Raw genomic sequence first — 16,555 nt, 5'->3', positions numbered from 1 at the left:
GGCCCCAATTGTGTAACATTGTCTACAAACGAGGAAGGGACTCTATGGGTCTCTGACCAGATGATAAATTCTTTGGAGTTGGGTTGCCTAGGCAAAGCCTAAAAGAAGATTTGTAAAGTTTTATAACATTATTTTTTAATGTTGCTGTTCAAACTTAAATATCCCAAGGAGGCAACAGTACTCCTAAGGGAGGCCTGTGTCTTATTATTTAAAATCAAAAGGAAAACTGGCTTGATAATCATTTTTTTTCCATAAGCAAAACTCTAAGTAGAAAGACACCATGGATCCAGGTACTCCTCTGCCTGCCTGTTCCAGGGGTAACATTTAATAAAGTGCTGGAGGGAAATTACAATGAGAAGCATATTGTGGCCCCTCACTGTTCTGTTCCCTCGCTACTCTTTGCCAGAGTCTTTGTTTGCATTCAGGAAACTCAGTGAGATGATTTTTCTCCTTGCAGTGTAAGGATTGCATGATTCATGGGTGAGGTAGACTTCCCAGTGTCAGGAAATACCAGCTAAGGCTTACATTGGGAGGTTTTCCCACCATCTCTAGGATGCAGGAGCTCATGTGGTATAAAAAACATGTCAATCTGTGAAAGAAAATGTGGAAAATGAAGTGGTATCTGAAGCCCCAGAAGAGCCTCTTTTGGAGTTTTGCGTTTGCTGTGGTTTAAAAAAAAAAAAAGGCAGGGGTCTGGGGCCTTAGGTAGAAGGGGCCTCGGTAGAATTGCGTATTACCCTATATTCTGGAAACGGTAATTTGCATGTTGACTGGTGCATTTAGAATAATGAGAGGCTTAAAAAATCTTAAATACTGTCACTCACTTAGATTCTCCTGACATTCTGGTGCTTTGATTAGTGTCACTAATGGGGGATTGGGGATGTTTACCCAGGGTTGACAGTGGCCACTGGGACAAGGAAAAGTCTTTTGCATTTAGGCCAAGCTATTAGGAGAGTATTAAGTTGACATTTGGTCCTTGCTTAAAACAGTTTGCAAAAGTGCACGTTTGTCTTCAAGTAATTTTAAGAACGAGATTCTCCCTTTCTCCTCTGCCGGTTTGTACCCGCAAGCAGTAACGGCTTCAGTGAAAAAACGAGGCAGTCTGCAGCAGATTTACTTGGTCTGCAAGAGAGGTGTGTCAGGACCTGCCACTCATACTTCCAAAGGGCCATTCAGCACGGTATTTAAATGTGTTTCTTTTTCACAGCTGTCAGGTAGGAGGGGTGGCAGGAAAAAAAAAGGGGAAGCTTGCAGTGGTGTGCTGGGGGCAGCAATTGTGCACTCAGAACGCCTGGGACTTGGCAAGAAAAGCCTGCGAGCGCTTGTTAAAGGCCTTTATCAAATGTCATAGGAGCCCAGGAGCCTAAGCCACTCACACAGCGTCTGAGCCGAGGGATATGGCAGGAAGCTGCCATGGGCCAGAAGGCCAAAGGGCAGCCCTGGAAAGCCTCAGCCATCTCGGTAGCCGCAATTACTATCTGGAGCTTTCTTTTACACTGGAATCTGCTGGCTCTTTGCCTTTGAAATCTTTTACAATTACAGTGTAACTAACAATTCCTAGAAAAACTGCCAGTGAACCACTTCCCCTACCCAGGGTTGTCTTTTCACATATGCACGGTTATACTGAGGAGAGCCACTTTGATTGGGAGCCTGGGCTCTTTGGGGCCATGTACCCCTTCCCTCAGACTGCTCTTTCCTTTCTTGCCGTAAAAGAGAAAAAATTACCAGCATCAGGTTTTTGCTGGCAAGCAGATATCCAGCCCTGACCCGGTCGAGAAAGCTGCAAGCGAGGGATGGGGCTGCTGGGATCTTGGAAGCATGAGCACATCCTTGCAGTGGGGTATTGGCAGCTAGAGAAAGTCGTGTTTCCTAGGATGCTTAATGAAAAGACAGGTAACATGAAGTGGAAGAAGCAGGCTACATATGGGTAATGTGGTCCCAACTCTATAAAACAAAACTCTGTGTACTGCTCATTTGTGTGCTCTCAGATCAAGACAGTAAAGAAATAGTACACATACAATGATAACATTGCTGGTTATCTGGGGGCCGTATGCGTGATTTCTGTTTTCTTGTTTGTATGATTCCACATTTTCTCAAATATCTACATGGAACATTTATTACTTTTATAAATAGAAGAAAAGGTTTTAAGAAAGAAAAAGTAATGAATGATCATTTACCTACTGATCATATAATAATGATCTACAATAATAATAACAGGCATCTACTGAACAGCTATTGTATACCAGGTACTGTGCCAGGCACTTAACGAGGATTATCTAAATTCATATTTACAGCAATCCAATGAGGTGGGATGATAGTGCCCTTTTACAGATGAGGAAACGGAGGCACAGAGAGGTTACTAGGGTGCCCAGTGTCATACAGCCAGTAAGTGGTGGAGGCTGGATTTTTCCCCAGGCTCTCTGAGAGCCTTACTGCTCTGTGCTCTACTGCTTCCAAATATATATACAGCTGGAATAAGCAGCACTGATGACCACAGCATCAAACACTTATGTAGTGCTTACTGTATGCTTTGTGTTGTCCTAAGGTGCTTAGTGCATAATTGAATTAATCCTCAGAGTAACCCTTTGAGGCAGGTACTGTTGTTATTCTCATGGAGGAGTTAACTGTGGCATGGAGGGGAAGTGACTTACACTGGATCACACAGCTAGTAACTATCAGAGCCATGGTTTGCATGCTGGCAGAATGGCTCCAGAGTCCCTGTCCCGAACCACTAAACCAGCTGCCCTTTGATGTAGACCTTCTCAGGGATTACCCCTACCCCTTGAATCTAAGAGCCAGGAAATCAATGGTTTCCCTTTCTCACACCTAGGACAGAGCTCCCAGATTCCTTCCTGTATCCCCAAGCCTCCCCCTAAGATTGCTCTTTTCTTTTTTTTTTCTTTCCTTTTCTTTATGGTTCCACCATTTCCCCTCACTTGCTTATTGGTTTTTTCTCCTTTTTAAATAGAAAAAAACCATTTTGCAAGACACCCTCTGAATAAAACCCATGGTTTAAAAGCAGAGAGTCAGCATTAAAGAAGCAGGTACAATGCAAAAAGAAACCTCGGTTTTGTCTTGTCTTTAGTTTACAGCTGGGCTCTTTATGGACTCAAGAAAACAGGCTCTCTGCTAACGGTGCAGGGCACACAGCAGAGACAATAAGTGCCTCTGAGCTCAATGACTGCAGACTGTGTCCTTAAATTTGACCAAACCATCATGCTAATTTACTGAGCTTTTGCTGCACGGAATTACCCAGTCTCTGCCTCTGAAGAGTTTAGAACCTGAATCCAGGGAAGACTGGGCTCAGTCATGGAAGTGCTGAAAGTATAGTTGATTATTCCCAGACCAGAACATTGTCCCTTGCATTGCTTCTTCATTATGTATTTCCTGCATATGGGACCCTTGAAGTCTTACCTTTAAAGAGCCCTCCTGTCCTCTGAATTAGTCACCTTGCATCTTCCTAAGCTTATTTCTCTGAGCATCGGGCACTAGGTCTTGCTAATGCTTTGGGTTCTCTCCTAAACAGACGAGTCGAGGGATGAGAGGATCTTGGGGTCAGTGAGCAATTAGGGAGTTACTCCAAGACAGGGATTCTGTGCCAAGGTCAGTACTAGGCACATAGTAGGCACCCAGTACCTAGCATGATTTCCTGAACTAGTGAGTTTAGTGAAGATATTGTAATTCACAAAGCAAACCCACTGTGAACTAACCAACCACTACTTTGCATCTTCCACCTGTCTAAGCCCTGAAAGCAGACACATTCTATGTTGTGTCCTGTCAGAACACCATTAACACATTCACATTTTTGCTAAGAATATTAGATCAGAAGTAACACATTCAGGGATAGCACAAGTTAACACCTGGGCTTTATTTCTAAAGCCATAAAATGTCCTTCGGTACAATCCTCCCCTTTCCAATTTGTTATTGTTTCTAAGAGAATAGACTAATAGACTTTGTACCTTGGCTTTACATAAAGACATTTTTAAAAACCCAGGGAAAGCAACAGAGTGTACCCGCCTTGTACATGATAACAATAGATTCCCATATGAATAAGGTCTGTTCACAGTGGAGGAGTGTGAATGTGTTTTCGAGCTGGTGAAAGCAGGATTCCACCTGTACCACATAAAGTATTTAAAACACAAAGGTGAAAAGCATGTCTGTTCCTATGTCACCATCTGTTCAGCACTCAGTGTACCAGGCCATCGGTTTCAGTAGGGATCACGTAATGATGCAGTGTGGTGTGTTCAAAAACAAAAACAAAGGCATGTGGGCTTTAGAGTCCAACAGACCGGAAACTGAATCCCTGCTGTGCCGTTTATTAGCTCTATGGTGTCAAGCAAATTACCTAGCAACTCTGAGCCTCAGTTTCCTCGTCTGCAAATGGCAATAATAACCACCGCTTCCTAGGGCTCTACCCTAGAGTGGAAGTTCCAGGAAGGGAGGGATTTTTGTCTGTTTTGCTCAGTGTATCCTCAACACCTGAGCAGTGCCTGCATGTAGTAGGCATTCGCCGTGTATGCGTTGAATGCACTAATCATGGGGTTGTTGTGAGAATCTAGTAAGATAACGAAAGAAGCGGTTGTTTACCCAGTGTTTGCTTAGTCAATGGCAGCTGCTCTTATCCCAGGGACCAGGAAACAACCGGGCAATAACCAGATATGGGACTAAGTTGAGGGCAAAGACTCCTGCCGTCAGTGCTACAGGAGGTCAGACACCAGAAGTCAAGATCAAGGCTGGGAGCCCGAGTTTTTCAAAGTGGGGAGTCAGGCCAGCAGTCTGAAAATAGTCCTCCAATAGGAGGGCACAGGTTATCACTTCTAGGCTTCCGGGCTTCCAAGTCCAGGGTGCCAGTACCTGCTCCTGTAGCATGATCTGAACAGCTGGGTGGTTTGCCTTTTCTCCTCTCACTGGCTCGCCCTGAGTTGAGTGGCCTGAGTCCATGGGGTACCAGTGGGAGGTACGTGGAGTCAACCACAGATGGGAGTAATGAGCCCTCAGCAGTGGGATTTGCAGCTGTGATTGAGGAGTACATGGAGATCCAGAGGTGTCCTTTAGGATCCACTCCAGTGAAACGGCAGCCTGATTCAAATATTCTAAACATTCAGAGGAGGCTCTGTTTTCTCAGCTGCTGTTTGGTTTGTCATTTTACAAGCAGCTTTGGCCGTATCAGGCCAAGAGGCTGCCTAGGGAAGCGGTACACGTTGGCCTGGAAGTTTTGGTTTTTTTTTTTAACATCTTTATTGGAGTATAATTGCTTTACAATGTTCTGTTAGTTTCTGCTGTATTACAAGGTGTATCAGCTATGTGTATACGTATATCCCCATGTCCCCTCCCTCTTGCATCTCCCTATCCCACCCTCCCTATCCCACCCCTTTAGGTGGTCACAAAGCACCGAGCTGATCTCCCTGTGCTATGCAGCTGCTTCCCACTAGCTATTTATTTTACATTTCGTAGTGTATATATGTCCATGCTACTCTCTCACTTCGCCCTCCCCATGTCCTCAAGTCCGTTCTCTACATCTGCGTCTTTATTCCTGTCCTGCCCCTAGGTTCATCAGAACCATTTAATGGTGATGCTTGTACAAGAATTCTAGATCGCCTGGTTCTGAGCCCCTATCTAAAGCAAAGAAAGATGTTCTTTGGGCTTTGGGGAAGCTCAGGGATGCTGAGATTCAAATGCTATGGCTTGGTCTTTCTCTACCTGGTCCAAACTTTCATTTAAAACTCTACTGTTAGACCAGGGGAATTTGAACACTGATGAGATATTGGTTGATATGAAGAAATTATAGTTAATTTTATTTAATAATATTGCTACATTTTTAAGAGCTCTTTTCTTTGATATCATACAATGTTGCATATCTGTTTTTGTTTGTTTGTTTGTTTTTTGCGGTACGCGGGCCTCTCACTGCTGTGGCCTCTCCCGTTGCGGAGCACAGGCTCCGGATGCGCAGGCTCAGCGGCCATGGCTCACGGGCCCACCCGCTCCGCGGCACGTGGGATATTCTCAGACCGGGGCACGAACCCGCATCCCCTGTATCGGCAGGCGGACTCTCAACCACTGCGCCACCAGGGAAGCCCCATATCTGTTTTTTAATAAGCAGGGATTTGGAGGGGGAAAAGCAGGTCAGGGTAAAGAGAACAAGATTGGCTGTGAGTTGATAATTGTTGAAGCTGGATGATGGTACATGAGGACTGATTATACTACTCAACTTTTGTCTATATTAATGTTACATAATAAAAAATGTTAATGGATATCAACAACCTCAAAATATGCGAAATAAAGATGATTTAACAGAACCAAGGAGGGAATTATGTAGCATGCTTTCACTAATTCAAATGGAGTTTGAGACCAAATAGTACATGCTTTTTAATTTTAAAAAAAGTAAGCCCTATGTAGGCATAGAATGTCTGCTTAAAATTATCTATGTTGCCTCCTTCCCCACATAATCCGGCTCCTCGTTTTCTAGGGATTAATGTTAAGGTTTTTTGCGCCACTACCAGCAGAGGTGTCATCTCTAATCACTGAGTGGATTTATGGAATTTTTTTTTTCCTCCTAAGACTTAGAATTGCTACAGGTGACTTTGAATCGGATTGTCAGGGAAACTGTGAAGCTGGCGGTCACAATCTCCCTTGCTACTTTTTATTTAAATAAACCTTGAGACCCAGTGCGAACACCAGATAACTAACAATGGTTTGTGAAACTGTTGCATATACTGTCCTCTGCCTGGGTACAAGGACACCTCCCACTAGCTGGTGTTTTCTCCTCAGACAAAGCACAGAGGACATGGTGGGAATTATTGAAGCAAAACTTTCCCAGCCGGCAACTCTTCTCAACACCAAGGTCACCCAGATATGGAAAAATTTTCACCTTCAGCATTCTTTCCTCTCTAACTAAATGCCTCTTGTGGTTGTTTGCTGAAGGATTGCTGAGGATGGTGAGGGGAAACGACCTTTAAAACCCACTCTGAGGCAAAACCTTTGGCCGTGGAGATAGCTTGGAAAGTGTGTTATGGCTTAAAACAGAAAATAAAAACAAAACAAACCCTTGTGGGTTCCTGAGCAGGTGAACAGCTGTTCTCAAGAGGTCAGATCATAGGCACCCAGGGACTTTTTTAAACCTCGCAACTGTGAAATACAGATTTTTTTTTAGCCCTTTTGGCATTGCAGACTGTCAGATTTTCTGGAAGATATTATTGGTTTGACTAGAAGAAAAAAAATGTACAATAATGCTGAGGCTCAGATCTATGACAGCAAGGGAGTACAGCCGCCCCTGGAGGCTGGAGACTCAGCACACAGGGCAAAAGGGCCCAGTACTACCCAGTTCTGTAGCTCAGGGGCCCCTTGTGCAAACACAACTGAGGGCTGGTAAATGAGTTGCGCTTTTTTGCCATTAATTCACGACTATTGCTAAAAAATGCTCACCGAAAGCACACTATTGTATCCAATAGAAAGGATTTTTTGAAGAAAGGAAGCCAATTGCTAAAGGAGGAAGGCTCACTAGAAATATGGCCTATCTTTGCTCACTTCTGCAAAGGCCACCACAGAGATTTGGACGGACACCGGGGAGCATGTCACCCTCCTTCCCCACCTTGAGAATCACTGCGGAAACCTAGAGTGGGGAAAAGTGGAGAGTCACCACCAACAATAATGGTGATTCCAGGGAGGCAGAGAGGACTGTCCCCAGTGGGCACACCTGTGCCGCCCCTGAGCAATGGGAGGACACCTGAACTGGTGAGGGAGAGCCACAGCCTTCTGTGTCAGATGGACCTGGATCCAAGCATAGTGGATACTGGAACCTGGCCAAATCCTTTTAGACCTGTCTCCTCACCTGTGACATGGAAGTAATAATACTCTATGGGGTGATAAAGTAATTAATTGACATGATACTTTGAAAACATCGGCCCAGTGCCTGACACAGACAAGTATGCAGCTCTGTTCGTGGCAGCCCCTCCCCCGTCCCCTGCACCCCAGGATAGAGCACAGGCTCCCTGGGTGTCACACTATTCTCTCCAGGAGTACACTAAACCCTCCCTGGTTACATCCAGCTACGCCAGGCCCTGCTTTGTCAGTTTCATCCACCTTAGTGGGATTTGATCAAGGAGCCTTCAGTTTCTGTGCCAGGAAAGGCTGCCTCCCGAGGATACTAAGAAAGGGATGGAGAGACAGAGATGGGCAATTTCCCTTTGCCCTAGAGCTCTCCACAGCAAGATGGGAGGGTCATTTCCTGATGTCCAAGATTTTCTCTTTGGCACAATGGTTTTCCCATTTCCGTTCCAATAATTTCTCAGCACATGCAGACTCACACTGCAGCCCCTCTTTCCCTTCTTGGGTCCATCCCTTTAGGCCAGCACCCTCCTTTTTTTGACCAGATTATTTCACGGATACAGCTATTCCTGCCCCTCATCTGGAAAAAGCCATGGCTGCTTCTCCTCACCAGGGCCATTCAAGACCACAGCCTCCCTCCACTGACTTATGTTAACATAAATAATATAGTTTTGTGTTCAAGGCACATAGATTTTCCACTAGTAACAGGGCCACACTTGGTCTGTTTGGCTTGGATAAGAGCAGCGGTCAAATGATTGACCTGGAAGGCTCAGTAAACTTTGTGAAGTTCAACGGTGTTCCTTCCCGCTGCACTTTGGCACACAGGGGGCTCAGTCTGTGGGCAAGACCAGCCACGTGCCCTTGCAGGTTAGGTGGCTCCAAGCAGGAGCCCCAGGAGCTGAGCTTCCTGCACATCTGCCTCACCCATGCCCTCTGTGTAACCTTGGACCTCTCTGCCCTTCACCTCTCAGGCCGCACAGTTGGGACAGTCCTATAGGGGAGAGAGGCGGGGCCACTGTTAATTTTATGTCATTTTGCTTTTGCTTTGTTTTATTTTAATTGTTGCTAGGTAACGCCTTAAGAGAAAAGCTCTTCTAAAGGTTTAAACATGTTCTTTAAAGACTGGATTCTCGGGTGCAAAATGGAGGGAGGCCAGGTAGGGGGAGAAAAAGGGACATGACCACCCCTCACCAGCCTCCTAGGGAGAATACAAGGAACCAGTGAGATTCCAGATGAAAACTGTAAGCTCACACGAAAGCACATGCACCCTTGGTTTAGCTCTTAGGCGAAATGAATGGACATATGGCAGCTGTATTAGGACACACCATTCTGGAATGTGTTACTTTAAGTCCCGGACCCGAGGAAAACCAAGACCAGCAAGAATCGCCCAAGCACCCAATTCCCTAACTCTCTGCTTTGATGTCCAGAGCACTAACCCTCAACCTCCACCCGGACCCACTGTAACTTTTTGTGTATTGTCATCTTCCAGGTGACAGGTCCCTTACCTTCTTTACTTCAGGAATCAGTGCATTTCACCAAACCTCTGGTTCTCTTTGTTGCCAAATATAGTTGCCCACTACCCCATATTTGGGGTTTCTGCCACAGACCCGTGACGATGGCTGAGTTTCAGGTTGGCAGGACAAACCTGGGAAAAAAGAGGGAGTGCATTCAAAGTCACTTGTTGGCATGGACACTTTTCCACAGTAATTGAAATAGTGCCTGTGTATTATTACTCAAAACAGCTTGACAATTGAACAAACACCTTCCCCTGGAGTCACATTTGACCTTTCCACACCCTCAGTGAGATGGATCAGATCATTGTCTAATTTGGGATTTCCCTCAAAGTAGACTGGAGACAAGTGTTTGGGCCTAAAGTAGTTTATTTGGGAGGTGATTCCCAGAGGCTCTGGCAAGGGAGTGAGGAAGCAAGAGAGTGGAGGGAAGAAAGCTGTGAAGAATATGCGGGAAACCAGGCTGCCTCCTGCAGGTGGGCACTGGAGAGCCTGCCTGGAGTTGAGCCACTGAGGGGCGAGGGGCTGGGGGTTTATCTACGGGCTCTTGTTCCTTTCAATACTTCCAGCAGTCCTGCAGGGGCGAGCATTCCCATCTGGGGAACTCCTCTGGCAGAGACCAACAAGCAGTTAGCACGTCTGGGAACTGTGAAGTCAGCCTCTGGGATAGGCTGAGCAGATATGTGCAGGGCACCCGCTTGTCGTACTTATCTCCGATTCATAGAGGAAGAATCTGAGGCACAGAGAGGTTAAATCTTTGCTCAGAGTCACCCAGCTGGTGGTCTTTGGACTCTTCGACCTGCATTCTGTCCCTTGTACCACGTTGCCTCTGGGGCTGCGGTTATGGCAGAGATGGCTGGGGCAGCCCCGAATGGCCTTTTCTGATAGTGCTTTTTACATTTTGATTTCTACAGCAGCCGTTGCATGACCGGTGTGGCCCTTCTTTTAGAGGCAACACAGCATAGTGGTTAAGACTTCTGAGCCCGACTTCCTGTGTATCTTTTTTGAAAATTGTGTGGGCAAATTACTTAAACTTTCTGTGCCTTGGTTTTGTTCTCTGTTAAAATACTATCTACTTCACCATGTTGATGTGAAGACTAAATGAATTAATAATACATGCCAAGTGCTCAGCAGGGAATAAGAACCATGGACGTGTTAGTTGTTGGTGGTGTTATTGTGCATATGGATGCTCTTTTTCCTTTTTACTCACATTTCCCTGGCTTTAGAATTCATATGAAGTCATTGCAAAACAAAAGCTCACATTTCATTGCCACATTCATGTCTGGGAAGCATCTCACCAAGTTTAAACATCATTACACTTCAGATGATTTGTTTATCATCTGTCTTCACTGCCTGTTGATAAACTCCCTGAGGACAGAGATTGCGCCAGCCTTGCCCTTCATGGAATGAGCAGTGCAGAGTGTGGTGCCTGGCGTTGGGTGCTGCTCTGGAAATTCACATTCAGTGAATGAGAGCACACCCTCCCTGGGGCTCTATGGTGACAGCAAAGCTCATGTTACACAGCCAGGCCACCTGCTGGTGGTGACATCAACATAAAAACAATTTTAAAAGTTGCACCAGAGATGTGCTCCTCCCAGAATTTTCTCTGTATTTATAGAACACTATTCTAAGGCCCTCAAAATAATTTTCAGCTGAATTTTCAGAAAAATATTTCGACAGAATTCAACACCACCTTATGATTAAAAAAATGATAATAAACCACTCAGAAAGTTGGCATAGGGGAACCTACTCCACACATTAAAGGTCATGTATGACAAACCCATAGCGAACATCGTCCTCAAGGGTGAAAAATTGAAACCATTTCCTCAAGAACACGAACAAGACAAGGTTGCCAAATCTCATCACAATTATTCAACACAGGTTTGGAACTTTTCGCCTCAGCAACCAGAGAAAAAAAAGAAATGAAAATAATCCAGATAGGAAAGGAAGAATTAAAATTCTAATGTTTTGCAGATGACATGATAGTATACTTAGAGAATGCAAAAGAGGCTATCCAAAATCTATGAGAGCTAATCAATGAATTTTGTGAAGAAGCACGATACATAATGAATGCACAATAATCTCTAGGGTTCCTATTCACTAACGATGAAAAATTTGACGGAGTCTGAGGAAACACTCCCTTTGAACATTGCAACAAAGTGCATAAAATCCCTAAGAATAAACATACCCACGGAGACTAAAACCAAGATTAATTAATCTTAATTAATCTGATTAATCCAATTAATCTGATTACTCTTTAATCAGATTAAAGAACTGAGCCCCAAGTGACTTTATAGTCACTTGGGGCTCAGTTCTTTAATCCTCAGCGAGATGAAATTGGAAGCTAAAATATGGAGTGTGGCATTCCGATGTGCAGTATTAACGTCTGCCAGTAATTATCAGTATTAATGTTTCATTATGGATAATGCTATGTGACAACAAGTGGGCTAATTTTAACATCCATTTGACCTTGACACACTGTTATAATGAGTCAGGGACAAATTGGGTGTCCTGTTTTACAACCAAGGAACTCAGACCCGCTGAGGCATTAAGAGGACCCTGAAGCAGAACAAGCAACTAAGCTGTGTTGCTTGTTCACAGTTACCAAGTTCTTTTCGGTAAATGTCAGAGGCACCCAGTAGTGGGAAGTGGATGATGGTTATACAGCCTTGACACCATGTCATGGACCCAGCATGTTATGGGCTGAATTGTGGACCCCTCCAAACTCATATGTGACTGATAGGTCTTTAAAGAGGAAACTAAGGTTAAATAAGGTGATTAGGGTAGGCCTTAATCCAGTATGACTGATGTCTTTATAGAAGAGATTAGGACACAGACACACACGGGGAAGACCTTGTGAAGACGCAGGGAGGAGACACTCATCTGCAAGCCAAGGAGAGAGGCCTCAGAAGAAACCAACCCCACGGACCCCCGGATCTTGGATTTCTAGCCTCCAGGACTGTGAGAAAATAAATTTCTGTTGTTTAAACCACCCAGGCTGTGGTTCTTTCTTATGGCAGCCCTAGCAAACAAATGTACAAGGCCTGTTATTAGTAGGGCAGAAACTGCTCACCAGCTCCCTCGGATCAGTGACACCCCTCCTCTGTCCTCTCTGTTGCTCCAACACACTGGGAGGAAAGGTCACTTGGGGCAAATCTAGTTGCAGAGTCAGTTCTCCCCAGGGGACTCCCCACAGAATCTGCATCTCGCATCTTCACTCCCTGCTGTGTATGCACATCCTTTCCCCCAAGGTTTTCCACTTTTTTTTTTTCTGTTCTGTTCTTGTTCTGTTTTGTCTTATTTTGTCTACTATTTAGAAAATGCAGAATCTCTGATTAGCAGGGGCCATCTGTCTCTAAGACCTTGTTTAAAGGCCTTTGCTCCTAATGACATAAACTGCTGAGTGTGCTGCACAGGTAATGCATTTCAGAATCGATGAAGAGATAACGTCTATTTCTAGAAGTTTATAGGGAGAACTGTGTCTAATCCTTGCCACCTTAAATGGTTTTAGCATCCATTATAGGTTGGTCGTTCAGCCATCAAAAAGCAAATTGCTCTGCTTGCAGGCCGAACAGCAGCTGTTGAATCCCTTCTTGGGACCTTGTTGTTATTGATTCTTGCTGGAATAATGGGGCTCAGTTATGGCTGGAGTGGATGGGTAGACCCAGGGTAAGCCCTGCTAGCTCTTAATAGAAAATGGGATCACACTCTTGGACAGAAGGTAGATGGGATGGGATTCATATCATGTAAAAACCTCATGGGCAATATAAGAAGTTTGAGAAATACTTTTTTTTTTTTTTTTTTTTTTTACTTTAGTTACGTTTCATTAGTAAATCTTAAAATCCACCAGTCAGTAGGCGTGTTACTCTAATGTCTGGGGTATTTTTTTCAAATCATTGTGCTAGGCTGCGAGATTCCCAAATCAGTGGAGCCTGTTGGTGTCTACCTTCAGATAAAACACATGAAAAGCTAGGAATACAAAGTAATGTGTATTCATCGCAGCAAGGACAAAAGACTGTAGGTTAACCAGAACTGAGTGATAATAGACCATAATCATTAAAGGATTGTGTTAAAAAGCTGCCTTCCTCACCAAAGTGGAAAACAGTGCAGGTAGCACCCAGGCACTCACTCCAGGCACTTCCATACCCCCTCAATTTTGCACTCTGGGAGCCTCTCCCACCCCACTCCTGTCCTGGCTCAGTGACATAGTGCAATGAAACTTTACTTCCTCATAACCTAGCATTTCAGAAGCTAAACCAAGTTGCTTCCTTTTCAAAAATAATCGTGACACCATTTTTCTCAATTATTTGAGAAAAATATAAATAAATGAATTCTTCTTGATTTTTATTTCATTATGCTCCATCTCGTTCCACAAAGAGTTGACACAGCCATCTTTTAAAATTCTGCTTCCGCAAACGTTTCCTAAACCCTTTCCACAGTACTTGGCTTCTACAGATTTTTTTTCCTGGTTTATCAGGTATTTAATTCTTTGGTTAACCAAACAAATCAAAAAGTTCTGTACAGGCATCTGCTAATTCAGTGGTAAAACACACCTTCCAGATCTCCAGCTCCTGGGGACTAGCTGTTGCCATTGGTGTCATCTGAGGCATCCACTATTCCTTGATCCCCCCTCTAGACCATGTCTTTGATGACTAGGGTGCTTTAATATTACGATTTTCTTTAAAATACTTCCATATAAGCACTGGAATGTATCTGTATGTGTATGTATGTGACTTGATTTTTTTTAATAGACTTTTTTTAACATCTTTATTGGAGTGTAATTGCTTTACAATGGTGTGTTAGTTTCTGCTGCGTAACAAAGTAAATTAGCTATACATATACTTATATCCCCATACCTCCTTCCCTCTTGCGTCTCCCTCCCACCCTCCCCATCCCACCCCTCTAGGTGGACACAAAGCACCGAGCTGATCTCCCTGTGCTATGCGGCTGCTTCCTACTAGCTATCTATTTTACATTTGGTAGTGTGTATATGTCCATGCCACTCTCTCACTTTGTCACAGCTTACCCTTCCCCCTCCCCGTGTCCTCAAGTCCATTCTCTACATCTGCATCTTTATTCCTGTCCTGCCCCTAGGTTCTTCAGAACCAGTTTTTTTAGATTCCACATATATGCATTAGCATATGGTATTTGTTTTCCTCTTTCTGACTTACTTCACTCTGTATGACAGACTCCAGGTCCATCCACCTCACTACAAATAACTCAGTTTCGTTTCTTTTTATGGCTGAGTATTTAATAGACTATTTTTTAAGCAGTCTTAGGTTCTCAGAAAATACAGAGAATTCCCTCATCCCTCCTGCCCCCCAGACACTCAGCCTCCCCGACTATTAACAGCTGTTTTTTCATCAAGATTTAAATTCTGTGTTTCGTCCAATGTTCTTTATCTTGAAAACTATCCCTTCGATAGTGTTGTTACTCAAAATGAACAGAATAAGTACCAAAGATTAGTGGAATTTTAAAAACGTAGTTTACGTGTTAGTTTTTTACTGTCTTACATTCATGTAATGTAGTCATATTTTCTGCCAATAATACCAAGTATTATTGGTTCTTAAGATGGAATTAAATGTCTTAGAGATCAGAGTAGTAGCTGGCACATCAAAGGCAGTTAGTTTTTGTTGACTTCATTGATATTCTGTTCCTTAAAGAGTCTTGTGACTTCTAGATGTTTCATCATCTGAACAGACTTCAGCCTGGAAGAAGAATGGCTGCCATCACTGGTACCAGTAGCCTGGTGGTCTTTAAATGGCCTTTCCCCAAGCAGGACTGGAGCCCCTTCCTTGGGGTGAGGAGTTGACTTCACTGAGACGCCAAGCAATCCATCAGTGCAAAGGAAGGACAGTAGACGGGGAGATATCTCAGTTTGCAGAAGCAATGGTTGCACCACTCCGAATGCATATAGCCTCAATCAGCAGGCCTAATTTTAGGAGATGTAAAACAAAAACTCAGTTGAGTGAAGTGAACTAAAAATAGACCCCCGTTTATTCTGTTATAATTCACTTCCTCAGATGATAGGTCTGTTCCATTTAAGCAAAATTCTTTCGCTGTCATAATTGTCATAAAGATGTTTCGACGATTATTAAGAACAATGAAAGCCTACGTTTCATCTTGATTCATTGCAGCTGTCATGACCTTCTATCTATTTCTGCTGTCCTCTAGAATTGCTGGCATTCAGTGAAACAGATGCTACTGTATTTTTAAGGGAGGGTTTGAGGTGGCCCCATTTTATTAAAAATATACAAGGAGTGTCATTAATAAGAGTATGTTGTATGAGTCACACTTTGGTGCCCTGGCAGGCCCTCCTGTGATTCTCATGACAAAAATACTTGTTTTATTTTAAATTCACAGTGTATTTTCACATTAAATAACTCATTTTATTTTAGTGAATTTTGGGCAGTGTTTATTATATATAAAGCGTTGTGCTGAATGCTGGAAAGGTTAAGACATAATTTCTGCCTCAAGAACTTACTTGGGGAGGACAGATGCACATCAAGATGTGAAACATATGATCTCAGCAACTGGCACCAGAATCCTTCTTAAAGAGGGGCCTGTCTTTGGGAACATATCTTTATAAACTATGAAGAGGCGGGGCGGGGCGTGGAACTTGAGGGCAGGAATGAAGCAATAACAAGAATGACTAAACGGCACCACACAAAGCAAGGGGAGGAATTTGCTTTGTTCCTAAGAGGTTTAGCAGAGGGAAAAGATAGTAAAGAAGGGAGCGAGAGAGAGGTGCCAGAACACTGGTTTGAGGTGGGTGACTAGGGATGCTGAGCCAAATGAATCCTCCTGTATCGGGATGAGGAGCGGCCATGTGAGGGCCAGGGATGCCCAGCGCTTGATTCGAGGTTGCTGCCTGGAATCTGGAAGCAAGCATGCCCATGACGCATAAAAGCCCTTTAAATTGCAGAAATCTTTGGGAGGATTTGGGATTCCCAAGGGCATCAAGAATGGCTCTGCTCTCAAGGGCTCAGGAAACCTCAGCTGATATCTGCGTATCTGGGTTAAACTTCTAAAATGTATGGCTATTATATGATAAGTGGATGAGTTGAAATGCAAAGAATTAATTCTGACTCGGATTAATTTAGGCTTCTCCGGAAGAGGCTTTATAGCTAGGCCTTGGAAGATGAATGTGATTTTAACTGGCAGAGTTGGAGGAAAGGGGCATATCATCCAGAGAGAATGCATGAATCTTGACCTTAAGA

General features: G+C 43.9%; 1 protein-coding gene and 1 long non-coding RNA gene across 7 annotated transcripts in view; both read left to right on the top strand.

The window, feature by feature from the left end:
* WIPF3 (WAS/WASL interacting protein family member 3) overlaps positions 1 to 16,555 on the top strand; it is an 88,607-nt gene that overhangs the window by 29,974 nt on the left and 42,078 nt on the right. The gene's annotated exons all lie outside the window — the stretch shown is intronic.
* Positions 10,275 to 12,319, top strand: LOC114486303 (uncharacterized). The gene is made up of 3 exons (XR_003679828.2): positions 10,275 to 10,330; positions 11,827 to 11,953; positions 12,155 to 12,319. It is a non-coding gene; the product is annotated as an uncharacterized lncRNA (long non-coding RNA).

This window comes from Physeter macrocephalus, chromosome 5 (genome assembly GCF_002837175.3).
Source record: "Physeter macrocephalus isolate SW-GA chromosome 5, ASM283717v5, whole genome shotgun sequence".
Classification (NCBI taxonomy): domain Eukaryota; kingdom Metazoa; phylum Chordata; class Mammalia; order Artiodactyla; family Physeteridae; genus Physeter; species Physeter macrocephalus.
Note: the sequence above shows the minus strand (reverse complement) of the source record. Positions and strands in the feature narration are given on the sequence as shown.